This window comes from Nomascus leucogenys, chromosome 19 (assembly GCF_006542625.1).
Source record: "Nomascus leucogenys isolate Asia chromosome 19, Asia_NLE_v1, whole genome shotgun sequence".
In the NCBI taxonomy this organism is placed as follows: Eukaryota; Metazoa; Chordata; class Mammalia; order Primates; family Hylobatidae; genus Nomascus; species Nomascus leucogenys.
The window spans coordinates 39,002,732-39,016,086 of record NC_044399.1 but is presented as its reverse complement, the minus strand read 5'-3'; the positions used below and the strand labels follow the sequence as shown (position 1 = coordinate 39,016,086).

Sequence of the window (13,355 nt, the reverse complement as noted above, 5' to 3'; positions counted from 1 at the left end):
AGAGGCATAGCCCAGGCCAGCTGATTCATCAGAATCAGGTGAGTGTGACCTGCTCTCTTCCCTCCATGCTGACCTGGGGACAATGGCTAACGGTGTGGGTGGTGCTGGCCTCCCGGCACCTGCTGAGGAGGGTCATCCCTGAGCACTCACCGGGTGCCTGTTCTACGCTGCCTGTGTAGACAATTGTCTCTTTCGTCCTCATGGTGGCTCCCGAATGTACCCATTTGACAGGTGAGACATCTGGGGTCAGAGAGGTGGTAACCGGCCCGGGAATCCCAACACGACCCTGGGTTTTGCTCTCAGCCCTGCCCTGTGCCGTGCTGGACTTCAGGCCTGAACCCTGCGGCCTCCTTGCCCTAGATTCCAAATCTGTCCAGGGTTTCTGATCCCAATGGGGCAGAGCCTCGCCGTGGCAGAGTCACTGAGATGGATCCACTGTGGGTGAGGTGGAGGGGAGGGTCCTTAGAACACCTCTGTAGCCTAAGCTGGGTCATGATGGTCCCTGTGGGACCCACTGAACACGCACAGTCCTTTGTCCGGGAGTGGGATGGGGAGCCTTCTGCCTTTGGGCAGTTGTGGAAAATGAAGGAGCCCTGGAGAGCTGGCTGGAGGGAGACTATCTTCCCTCCTGTTAAAAGGGGTCCAGGTACTGGGGTTCTCCCCAAGTATTTCTTTCTCTGGTGCTCTCGAGGCCTCACCCTCCTTTTGCCCTGAGTCCCAGGAGGGATGGTCCATCTAGGTGTTCTCCAGAACCAAGGACCCACTGTTCTTCCTCAGTGACCCAGGAAAATGAAGCCCCCTCCTGTATGGACAGCTCAGAATGGTGGAGTCCACCGTCCCTCCCCAAGAGATGTGGTTTCCATGATTACAGGGGCTGCTTTGGAGACAGTAGATTATTTTCATCCCCCAAACCAAACACCCTCCTGCTCAACTGGCGTTGTTCCTAAAGTGGCTTCACTGGTGAGATTCAAGGGCCACAGTAGCCCAAGTGATGAACGGAGTAGAACCGAGCAGTCCGGAGAGGTCATGTTCCCCGTAGGAAACTGGGCATCTCTGTGGTCCCTGAGCATCCCAGGAGGCCGATTGTACAGAGACCTCTGGTCCCTGACCCCAGTCTGCCTCCACATCCCTGGAATAGCCCATCATGGGCCCTTCAACCTTGGCAGGTGGACACCATTCAACCTGCTGGGGCAGGTGTGTACCTGTTTCATGGCATTTGGGGACAACAGAATTCTCTGTCCAAGTCCCACTGTTCTCAAGTCCTTGGGAAGATGCCCACCCCTGCTTGGGGCTTGAGACTCCAGAGGCCCGTGCAGGTGTGGGCCATTGGGTCTGGCCCCTTTTCACCTGAGGGCAGTGGTGGAATGGGGGTTAAGCAGCCAGGCAGCATCTGGGAGCCAGGTGGGAGCAGTTCAGGTGTTTTCCGAAGCTCTCAGGTACAGTGTAATATTTAGATGATTTTGTCTCACAGGATGGACATGGTAGAGGACGCAGATACTTTGCAGGAGCGAGAGGACATCATTATGAAGTATGAGAACATACAGGTCCGTCTGCTCCCTGGAGGGAGGCCTCTTCCAGTGCACCCTGGTCAAAGGGTCCTGGGCTCCCTAGGAGCACAGGGCAGGGACGGGTGGCCACTACCCCCAGACCCTTGCACCCTTTACCTTGGACCCCTCATCAAGGCTCCCTCTGGGTTACAGGGGCACCGAGCTGGGCTGCCAGCAGACATGGGGCCTAAGCCTGTTGGAATCTACAGCAGCACTGATCACTTTGGGATTCTGCAGTGAGTCCTCTGTGCTCTCCTCAGCCCCTAAAGCACTTATTTCAGCTTAGGGATGGATTTGCTTTTAGAAAGGACTTTCTGACACAGGACATGTCTCTCTAGGTCGGGCCAACCTCCCTTCCAGGATCAGAACTCCTCCCTGGCTCCCCTGCAGGTCCAGCCCGAGGTTGTTGTTAGGCCAGAGGTGCAGGGCCCATCTAGGGAGAGGGTGGGAATGGAGAGGGGGCTAGGTCAGGCCCCTGGGCTCTCAGCAGTTCTGTCTCCAAGTTAGCACAAGAGGAGGGGGGCAGCCTGAGGGTCTGGCCCTGTCCACTTGGAGACAACCCCAGTGAGATCCAAGGGTTGTGGCCACAAGGTAAGGAGACACCTGGTCCAGCCTTGTGGCTGTTGTCCAGCAGGTCTCTGGTCTCTGAGGCCCCACCTGCCCCTGTTCTCCCCCATTTCCCTAGAGCTACAGCCCTCACTGCCCCCATGGGGAAGGGGGAAAGGCAAGGGGACAGTAGGGGCTGTGGCCTTAAGGGAATGGGGGAGAAGATGGGCAGGGCCCTGTTCTGGGCATCTCACAGAGAGGCCAGGGAGGCAGCAGAGCTTGCGGCTAATGACCCTGGGTCTGGTGCTGGGAAGGGATCTGGGGCCAGGTAAGAGGAGCCCAGGCTGGAGCCCATCCCTCAGGGATCATAGGATGGAGAGATGGAAGATGCCGGGACAGGTAGGGTGGGAGGAAGCTTATGAGCTGTGCCACTTCTGAAATGCAGTGTGTGTGGCTTGGGTGCAGGGAGAGGAAGGTGGCCCCTGGGAGGTCAGACCCTGCAAGGGCCTTGGGAGTGTCGGGTGGGGTGGGCCCCCGGTGTACCCTAGACCCTGGCAGGTCCACATCACGTGGTCACTCCCAGAGGGACTCCTGTCAGGGCCCGGTCACCCCATCCCATCTCAAGCCTGACCTTTCTCAGCTCAAGCACAAAGCATTACTTCCAGTCCAGGGGGCAGCCCCCATTTTGCACCCTGACCACCCCCCCACACCAGGGGTCCCCATTAGCCTCGGCCAGGCTGGCCCTGCACTCCCTCTTCTCCCAGGTCCTGGCCCCTCCTGGGAGTCAGCCCCACAGAAAGGCTCTTGTCCTCCCTTCCCTGTGCCTTCTTTTGGGCTGAGCCCTGAGCTGGATAGGGACAGAGCCAGTCCTTTCTGGGGGTCGGCTCCCAGACCGAGATGGCTCCAGACCCTGTGCAAGTCCTCAGCTCTGCCTGGGCTGCATTACAGTGAGACGGAGCTGCCCCGTCAGAGCCCGGGAGGTGAAGGTAAGAGCCTGATCCATAGGGAGCTGCTCTAGGGACGGGGGGACTTGGTAAGTGGTTAGTGAGGCAGAGGAAGCAGCGGGCCTGGGCGGTAGCAGGTGGGGGCAACACGCTGTCACTCAGAGGGGCAGCTGTCCCTGCTGGACCTGACCCCAGGTTGCTGTATCTCTGGCAGTTTGATGAAATTCCAAAGTGAGAACCACAGTCCTGGCTTGGGGATGGCTGCCCGCTTGTGTCAGGACCCCACCTAGAGGCTGGGACCTGACCTAAGACTGATGTGTCTGTGGCCTGAGGATGACATGTCCCAGGGTCCCAAAGCCAGCCCACTGGCACTCATTTTCTCAAAGGCCCTCAGTGCTTAGGGTCTGCCCTTCTCTGGCTCCTTCCAGCTGGGTCCCACCGGGGCTCCAGAGCCCAAGACCCAGCATCCACGGGCGGCTCTGGGAAGCCTGGCAGTTCCACTAACTCCAACATTCCTCATTTGACAGCAAATGCGGCAGGAGATGAGATGAAAGAGCAAGTGGATGGAAATGCTGGGAGAATGGGAGACATATCAGAGCAGCAAAAAAGTAACGTGTGGAGGGAGAGGCCCCCAGAACCACTCTCTGCAGAGACAGAGGACAGGCACCCATGGCTGTGGCCTGGCACCATCAGCCTCTCAGAGGACAGGTGGCACACTGTCCTCACCCAGAGGACTGCAGGCCTGGTTGCCAGCTTTACTGCCCAGTCATGCAAGCGTCACCTTGCTGAGAGCGAATCTGAATCTAGGGCTGGGGCCCCCTGGAGCTCGGGATAGGGATGCCTCCTGGTGACCCGAAGGAAGGAAAAGGTCCAGATCAGAGTTCAGGACTCTGAGTGCCCATCCACTCTTTCAATCCTGGGAAGGGAGACCCTGTCCCAGCTTGACCTCACCTTTACTGAGGAATCATGGGGCCAAAACCAAAGATTTCCAGGATCCTCAGGCTCTGGTCCTGGCTGAGGTCGCGCCGTGGCCTGTGACACCAGATCATTTTCTGCCCACAGCTAATGGATCGAGTGTATAAGGGCATTCCCATGAACGTCCAGGGCCAGGTGTGGTCACTCCTCCTGAACATTCAGGAAATCAAGATGAAAAACCCCAGAAAATAGCAGGTATGCTAAGCTAGAGCACAACAAACAGGCCAGGCCGGGTCAGGGCCCAGTTCTCCAGCTGGAGGGAATGTCTTGCCCAGCCTGGGGTAGTGGCTGCCATGGTCAGATGCACATCCTAAGCTCGGAAGGCGACATAGGAGCCACAGACCCTCCCCAGCTTCAGAAACAAGCCAAAAAGCAGCTTTCTGCAGAAGGAAGCCTTTCTTTCCTTCCTTCCAGAAGCACTGACTGTGGGCTGACTGCCATTTGGGGCAGGGAGTCTTCCATCTGTCCTGAGGCTGTTTCCTCCTCTTGGCCCTGCCCTACAGGTCATGAAGGAGAAGGGCAAGAGATCCTCTGAACACATCCACCAGGTCTACCTGGACATGAGCTGGACACTAGGGAACCACATCTTCAGTGATCGATATGGAGTCAAGTAAGCCAATGAGAGCCACACGGTGCCAGCAGAGATGGGGTGAACCAGAGGGATGGGGACTTCCCCGGAGCAGAATCCAGGGTCACCCAGGAGGCACGACAGAGCTGCCAAGGGCTCTCCTGGCCCAGGGAGCAGCCGGCACCATGGACGGAGCCCCTCCCAGGTTCCAAGCCCTGTGCCAGGCTGGAACATGTGAGGCCAGAACCCAGGAGGATTCTGCGGATACAGAAGGCAGCAAAGAAAATCATGCACAATGGTGAAAGGTGCTCTCCCTGACCCACGGGGACCCATGGTAGGACCTACGGGAGGGCAGCAAGATGGAGGGCCCATGAGCCTCCCCAGACAACACTGATAGCACCAAATGCTGGGCGGATTCAGTTTCCTGGAAACTGTCATCCAGGTCTGCTGGGAATGTGACATGGCACAGCCACGTTGGCAGCTGGTTGGGCAGTGGCTTACAAAGCTCAATGGACTTGAACTCCACGTCCCCAAAGTGTCACAGATATTGAACCCACTGATTTGAAAACTGACGTCCACATGAAACCTGCATGCCGCCACGTTCGCTGCTTGAGTCATCATCACTCATACATGGAGCCTTCAGGAATGACCTTCAACACGGGAATGCGGAGAGGAAGGCTGGTCCTCCCTTCAACGGTAGAAGACTCAGTGAGAAAAGGGAATGAGCCAGTGATGCCCGCACAAATGTGGGTGGATCCTAGATGTATTTCGCTAAGGGAAAGAAGCCAGAGTCAACAAAATACCACTGTAGGATTCCAATCATAGGCCATTCTGGAAAAGGCCAAACCATAGGGACTGAGAACCAGCCTGAGTGGCCAGGAACTGATGGATCGGGGAGAGGCTGGCTGCATAGAGGCCACCCTGGAGACTTGGAGGATGAAGGAGTCGCTCCAGGAGGGGCTGGAGCAGTGGCCAGAAGGCTCTGCACATTGGTTTAGAACCATGGAAGAACTGTATACCCAAAGACTGGACTGGCGTGCGTGCAAACCAAAAAAAAAAAAATCAGAGCAAAAATGATGAGTCAACTCACTGTACAACTGGGCTATCAGCATTTCACAGATGTGGATTTTACTGAAACATTTCTTAAATAGCCAAAGGCCCTGAAGAGCTCACTGCTTATCTGGTGAATCATCTGAACCTGAAATTGGATTTGTTATTAGGGTTTGTAGACAAAGTGAAACTAACATCTGCACAAAAGAAACAAAAGCCCCCTTTATCTGTTTTTTAGGCAGCAGGAACTATTCTACATCCTCCTGGCATATTCAGAGTATAACCCAGTGAGTATTTCCAGGCAGTGACCTTATTCCCATATTCACGGCTATATTTCTGGTCCATATTTCCATATTCCCAGGCATAGGTGTCTGGTGGGGGTGTCATTGCTTCTTTTAAAGTTAGTACTTGTGACCCACTGGGATATAGGAGGTAGAACTCCAGCCCACCGCTGGCATAAACCTCCAAGCAAGGGGGGTGGTCTCAAGGGGTCACACTGAGACACAAAGGTGTCGGGCCTGGACTCCTGGTGTCACCTGGGCATGACCACCCCTTCTTGGAACAAGAAATGATGCCCTCCTCCTGGGGCTGCCCCAAAGCTCAGGAGCTTGGCGGTGTCACAAGCCGGATGGTGCTATCAGGAGACATTTTGGACAAGGTGCTAAAAGGCCCAATGGACATAGCTGTTGTCATAAAATGAATTTGCATCTTGAGGAAGCCTCTTCTTCAGAGGAAGCCTCCCCAGTCACCTCTGCCCTCTCTGATGACATGAGTCCTCCCAGGTGACCTCAGCCCTCCCAGGTGATGTCCTTCCACGGTGACTCTGGCTTTTGCAGGAGGTGGGCTACTGCAGGGACCCGAGCCATGTCGCTGCCTTGTTCCTCCTTTATCTGCCTGAGGAGGATGCATTCTAGGCACTGGCGCAGCTGCTGGCCAGTGAGAGGCACTCCCTGCAGGAGGTGGACAGCTGCCCCCGGGGCCTCACGCAATCAGACCTGGGGAGAGCCACCCTGGCCAGGTGATCTCGGCTTTCAGTGAAGACACCTTCCTTGTGTCACCAGCTAACTGTTGGGAGCCTTCAGGATGTCTCTGCCTCACGCAGTCAGACCCAGGGAGAGCCACCCTGGCCGGGTGATCTCGGCTTTCAGTGAAGATGCCTTCCTTGTGTCACCAGCTTGTTGGGAGCCTTTAGGATGTCTCTGCTGAGGGTCCCACAGGAGCCCAGGGCTGACCCCCAGAGCCCAAGTCAGACACCTTTCATCTTCATCAGCAGAAGGCATCTCATCCTCCCCAAGGCCGCCCTCTGTATCATGGAGCCACGCCCTCCGGCTCTGATTCTGTGCAGCTGACTATCCCTTCCCCAAGAGTCCTCTTGCCCTTCAGCTGCCCAGGCTCCAGCTTCCCTTGGTACCCACAAATGGGCCAACCAAGCCCAGATGGCAGCATCTCCCCATCCCGTGTCCCCTGGCCCGACGCCACTTCCAGGAGACGACCACGAAGCCCAGAACCCACCCTGTTCTGGCCACCCCCTGTCATGGCCTCAAAGTCAGGCTTGCCCTCCGGGTACCCTGGCCCAGGAGGCCTCCAGGAGCACCTCCAGCCAGCCTCCAGGGGATGTTCCCACCCCTTCTCCCCAGGGCCAAGGCCACATGGTGGGGTTACCAGATGGGAGGGTGGGAGGCCTCGGGGTTTGGGGGGCTCTGCGGCTGCCCAGCTCTTCCAGCTGATGGCTCCACATCTTGGGGGAAGGCTCTGATTTCATGATGGGCTGGGGGCTTCTCAGGATTCCACAGCCCAAATGGCGGGACAGTCCAGGGGCTCCAAAACCATCAGGAGCATGTGGTACCCATGTCACAACCCAAGACCATGTGGCATCTGGTGAGTTTATGGTCCCCTCGGCTCTTCCCCAGAGGCCCTGCATCCTGGGGGGCTGGGGGAGCAGCAGGGGCTGGAGCCCCTCATGGGGCTGGTGACAGGTTGAGTCCCAGCCAGGGCCTAACCTGGGATGTTGGGTTCCCCATGGGCTGGGAGTTGGGTTTCCTTTCCAGCCCTGGAGGAGATAGAGGCACAGCGATTGGGGCCCAGCTCCCACAGAGCAGGGCTAAGGGCAGTGTGTCCACCGGGAGTGCTGGAAGGGGAAGATGCTGGGGGGAGCCCGGGACACCACCCAGTATTCTGCGCCTGGGGAGGGATCTTCAGAGGGCCCTGGAAGAGGGAGGTTTTTAGGGCAGCCCATAGGGCCCTGAGCACCTCTGTTCCACCCATCAGGACAAGGAAGGTATATGCGCAGAGGGTTCCTCATTCAGCTGGCTTCTCCGGATGCTGAATGATGGGGTAAGGAGGCACAGGGAGACCCTAGCTCAGGGACCCTCCTTGCCCTGCAGTGCCCTGCTCCCCCAGCCCGGGGGTCTGGCTCACTCCCAGCCCACAGAAGGCTAGGCAGATCCCTACAGGACACACAAGCAAGACCCTCTGCCCAAGAGGGGTCATCCCAGGGCAGAGGGCAGGGCTCAGCCCCAGCCTTAAGGGCAGACTGGGCCAGGACCTGACTTGGGAGGGCTCAGGGGAGCCTCAAGCCCTGGGGAAGCCCCTCTCTCCACTGAAATGAGTGCCCCCCATAAGGAGCTGCAAGACCTTGTATGACCCAGCCTCCTGGAGGGGTCGGGTGACCCTCATAGGGAAGGTCACTGAAGCCCCAATGGGCTAGTTTGAGCCACCAGCCCCAGCCTGGAAGGGCCAGGTCCTCCCATGCCTACTTTCCCCACAGGTCTCTCTCCGGCTCACCCTGCGCCTGTGGGATGTGTATTTGCTGGAAGAGGAACAGATGTTGATGCTGATAACAAGCGCTGCCTTTAAGGTTCAGAGGAGTAAGTCCACGTGTGCCCAGTGGGGCCTGGGGAGCACTGGGATCAGACCCTGACTAGCCGAAGGGCAGCTTCCTCACACTGTTCTCATGATTCTCTGTTCTGGCCCAGAGGGAAGTCTGGCCAGGTGGGCTGGGCAGGGCACACTGACACCGAGCCCATCCCTCACATGACCCAGATGAAAGTCAGGAGTGTGGTGAGCACTTCCCTGCCCAGGCCGCCCCCCTAGCCACAGCCGTCTGTGCACATCTGGACCCCTGGGGTGGCCACAAAAGGATCCGGCACTGCCCAGTGGGAGACTGAAGTGGTCACCGGGTATGGGCTCTGACCCTTCCCAGGGAACTCTCCTGGCCTGATGCCCACCTTGTCCCTAGAGCGCCACATGAAGACGTCCAGGTCTGGCCTGGGGGCACATTTTCAAGACCAACTCTTCCATACCTGAGCCCTGGATGATGACGCTGGTTTTTTTTTTGTTTTTTTTTTTTTTATACTTTAAGTTCTAGGGTACATGTGCACAACATGCAGGTTTGTTACATATGTATACATGTGCCATGTTGGTGTGCTGCACCCATTAACTCATCATTTACATTAGGTATATCTCCTAATGCTATCCTCCTCCCTCCCCCCACCCCACGACAGGCCCCGGTGTGTGATGTTCCCCTTCCTGTGTCCAAGTGTTCTCATTGTTCAATCCCCACCTATGAGTGAGAACATGCAGTGTTTGGTTTTTTGTCCTTGCGATAGTTTGCTGAGAATGATGGTTTCCAGTTAACATATGTGTGCATGTGTCTTTATAGCAGCATGATTTATAATCCTTTGGGTATATACCCAGTAATGGGACTGCTGGGTCAAATAGTATTGCTAGTTCTAGATCCTTGAAAAATCACCACACTTTCTTCCACAATGGTTGAACTAGTTTACAGTCCCACTAACAGTGTAAAAGTGTTCCTGTTTATCCACCTCCTCTCCAGCACCTGTTGTTTCCTGACTTTTTAATGATCGCCATTCTAACTGGTGTGAGATGCTATCTCATTATGGTTTTGATTTGCATTTCTCTGATGGCCAGTGATGATGAACATTTTTTCATGTGTCTGTTGGCTGCATAAATGTCTTCTTTTGAGAAGTGTCTGTTCATGTCCTTTGTCCACTTTTGATTGGGTTGTTTGTTTTTTTCTTATAAATTTGTTTGAGTTCTTTGTAGATTCTGGATATTAGCCCTTTGTCAGATGAGTAGGTTGCAAAAATGTTCTCCCATTCTGTAGGATGCCTGTTCACTCTGATGGTAGTTTCTTTTGCTGTGCAGAAGCTCTTAGTTTAATTAGATCCCATTTGTCAATTTTGGCTTTTGTTGCCATTGCTTTTGGTGTTTTAGACATGAAGTCCTTGCCCATGCCTATGTCGTGAATGGTATTGCCTAGGTTTTCTTCTAGGGTTTTTATGGTTTTAGGTCTAATGTTTAAGTCTTTAATCCATCTTGAATTAATTTTTGTATAAGGTGTAAGGAAGGGATCCAGTTTCAGCTTTCTACCTATGGCTAGCCAGTTTTCCCAGCACCATTTATTAAATAGGGAATCCTTTCCCCATTTCTTGTTTTTGTCAGGTTTGTCAAAGATCAGATGGTTGTAGATGGGTGGTATCATTTCTGAGGGCTCTGTTCTGTTCCATTGGTCCATATCTCTGTTTTGGTACCAGTACCATGCTGCTTTGGTTACTGTAGCCTTGTAGTATAGTTTGAAGTCAGGTAGCGTGATGCCTCCAGCTTTGTTCTTTTGGCTCAGGATTGTCTGGGCAATGCGGGCCCTTTTTTGGTTTCATATGAACTTTAAAGTAGTTTTTCCAATTCTGTGAAGAAAGTCATTGGTAGCTTGATGGGGATGGCATTGAATCTATAAATTACTTTGGGCAGTATGGCCATTTTCACGATATTGATTCTTCCTATCCATGAGCATGGAATGTTCTTCCATTTGTTTGTGGATGACACTGTTCTTAATCATCTTTGGGCCTCTATGAAGAAACTAACAAGGAAGCATGGGGACCTGCCACCCCCAGGTGGGCTCCAGTACCAGGTCCCCTCCTGAGTCACCCTCTGGGGCAGTCAATACTGGGGGAGTGCCCAGGACCCCTAACCCTACTACCTGGGTCTTCCTCTTCACCTTTTCTTCCTCCTCTTCTTCCTGACTCTAAGAAAGTACAGGAGGCCCACCATTCCTCAGGGCAGGCACTCCGTGCGTAGGTACTGGATGTGCTGTGCATGCAGGAGGGGGATGTGGGCAAGACCCTCTAACAAGCCCCCTCCCACTTCCCACAGTGGCCTGCTCTCCCCCTCACAGGGCCCTCAAGGGCACTGGAGGAGCCGGACCCATTTATGAGAGCCTCTGCCCCTCCCTGCAAGCGCTGACAGCCTCAGAGAGCAGCAGAGGCCCCTCACTCCTGCAGACTCCTCCAAGGGTGCCAGGACAATAAGCCATGAGACAGGGAGACAAGGGAATCAGTGTCGCTGACCCCCAGAGCATTCAAAGAGAGGGCACAGGTGGGACCCTGGGCCCAGAGCCAGAGCCAAGTGTTTAGCCAGGTGTGGGAACGGTCAGTCCTGGTATGGACGGGGCAGCCCAGGAGGGCAGAGGGTGACCCACATTCAGGCCCAGTCACTCACTGTGGAGACGGGTCCCCATGTGAGGTGGCAAGGGGCTGGGTGACATCCAAGGCCCCTCCCACCTGAGTTCTGACTGGGGGCCATATTCCAGGCCCAATAGCCCTGGGACGAGGGTGTGTGGCAGGAAGCCCCCAGCCAGGCTGAACCCTGGGGGCAGTCCCAGGAGCCACCTGCCATGCCCCGACAGCTTCCCCATGCCAGGCGGCACACACCCCTTCCTCTGGGATCAGCAGACTACAGGCTTGTCCTCAGTGTCAGACCACGGGGGCCACACAGAGACCCTGAGGACTCCAGAGACCCAGGCAGGTGGGGCCCAGCCCGGAAAGGCCTGCATGGGCTCACTGGAGACACTGACCACGTCTGTTTTCCTTTCAGCCAAACCCGAGCAAGGGTCCTCGGGACCCAGGTCTGTGCCAGCATCACGTGGCAGGACGACCATCTGCAAGGGGGACAGGCAGGCCCTTCCCGGCCCACCAGCCCAGTTCCAGCAGCCCATTTGATGAGCTTCCCTACCTCGTCCCACACCCTGTCCTGGTGGGGCTGTCCATGAGACCAAGGCCCAGGAAAATGAGGGGGCTTCTGGGGAGCCCAGGGCAGCAGACCACTCTCTGGGGGCACCTGGGACTCAGGGCATGCCCAGCCTGGCCCCAGCTCAGGGAGGACTTCGGCGTTCCTGGAGATTCCTGCAGTGGAACTCGATGTCCTGGCTCCCGACAGACCTGGATGTGGGGGGCCCTTGGTTCCCCCATGATGATTTCAAACAGAGCTGCTGGGTCCATGTCCCTTCTGAATGTGTCCTGGATAGCCCTGGGACAATGGGACAGGCCTAGCCCAGGAAGCCCAAGGGGACCCTGACACCGGGCCCAGCCCAGGCCCATCAGGACTAAAAGGGAGGTCGGGAGATAACCCCACTGCAACATGGGCACCTGCATCTGGCCCCCTCGGTGACCAGTCACTGGCATGTCTGGAAGAAGCCAGGGTGGCACCCTGCCAGCTGCCCTGCAGCCCCAGACACCTTGGAAAATCCCATTCAATGGTGAGGCCGGTCCCACCAAGGCCACGAGAGAGAGGTGAGCATGGCAACCCCGGCCAGCCAGCAGAATGCCCTGGGGCCTCTGTCCCAACCTGTGTGTGGGCCCGTGTCCCCCTCCCAGCGCACAATTCCCAGGCAAGAGGGGCCTGGCCTAGACCCCAGCCCTGGGAAGAGAGGGGCGCCAGGGGTATGGTGGGCTCCCAGCTGCAGTCAGTATGACCATGCAGGCGACCCTGGTGCTGAAGAGCTCTGCCACTGTCACAATTCACCTCACAGAAGCCGGGTGAGTCCTGAAGCCTTGCAGCCACTGCTGCAGCCCCTGCAGGCACCACCACCAGGTGCTTTCCAGCTGCCAGTGTAGGCTTTCCTGACAGGAGGGCACCCTGCAGCCCCAGCCTCAGCAGCTGAGACTCTGAAGGTATCTGTTATTCATGTTTCCAGTACTCCCACCAGAGAGAATTACTATGGAGGATGATGTTGGTCCTGAGTTGAGCAAAACAGCATGCCCTGTGGATGGAGCCGGCTTCTTTCCAAGCCGCCACACTTGCTAGATGGGCCCACGGAGCAAGTGGCCTTGAGACCGGCATGGGGATGGAAGAGGCTCAGCATCCTGCACATGCCCTTACCAAGGCTCACCAGGCTGACACCACATTTGTGGATGAGAGACTCACACCCAGTTCCTGGGATGGCACAATTTCCCAGGAGGATCAGCTGGCCACCTGCTGGCAGGCTGACCACACTGCGGAGGGGCTGAGATTGGCTTTCACTGCACTGGGCCACAATGTGGACATGGACTTGTGGGCCCTGCAGTGCACACAGCACTGCCTCTGAGCAGGACGCCCCATTCACAGCTAGGGACAAGCAGCAGTGTGCTTCCACCTTGGGGCCTTGGCTCTGCCACCTCTACTTTGAATGTTCTCAGTTCCCTCCAGGCTTCTAGAAGCATCTGGGCCAGGGCTCATGGCTAGGTAAGCACCTGAGATCCCAAACAAGCTTCCCATCCTCGTTTTATTTTTTGTTAAACTTATGAAAATTTATTAAGATATGACTTACATCCCTGGTAAGTGCACAGCTCTAAAGACATTCAGAGATGGAACACACCAACCCCCAGGTCACAAAGCCAACCATGCCCAGCCCCTCCCAGCACCCCCAGCCCCGAAACCAGTGTACTGACT

General features: G+C 56.1%; 1 pseudogene; it reads left to right on the top strand.

Moving 5' to 3' along the window:
• Nucleotides 1-1,472: 1,472 nt before the first annotated feature.
• Nucleotides 1,473-13,120, top strand: LOC100579329 (annotated as a pseudogene).
• Nucleotides 13,121-13,355: the final 235 nt, after the last annotated feature.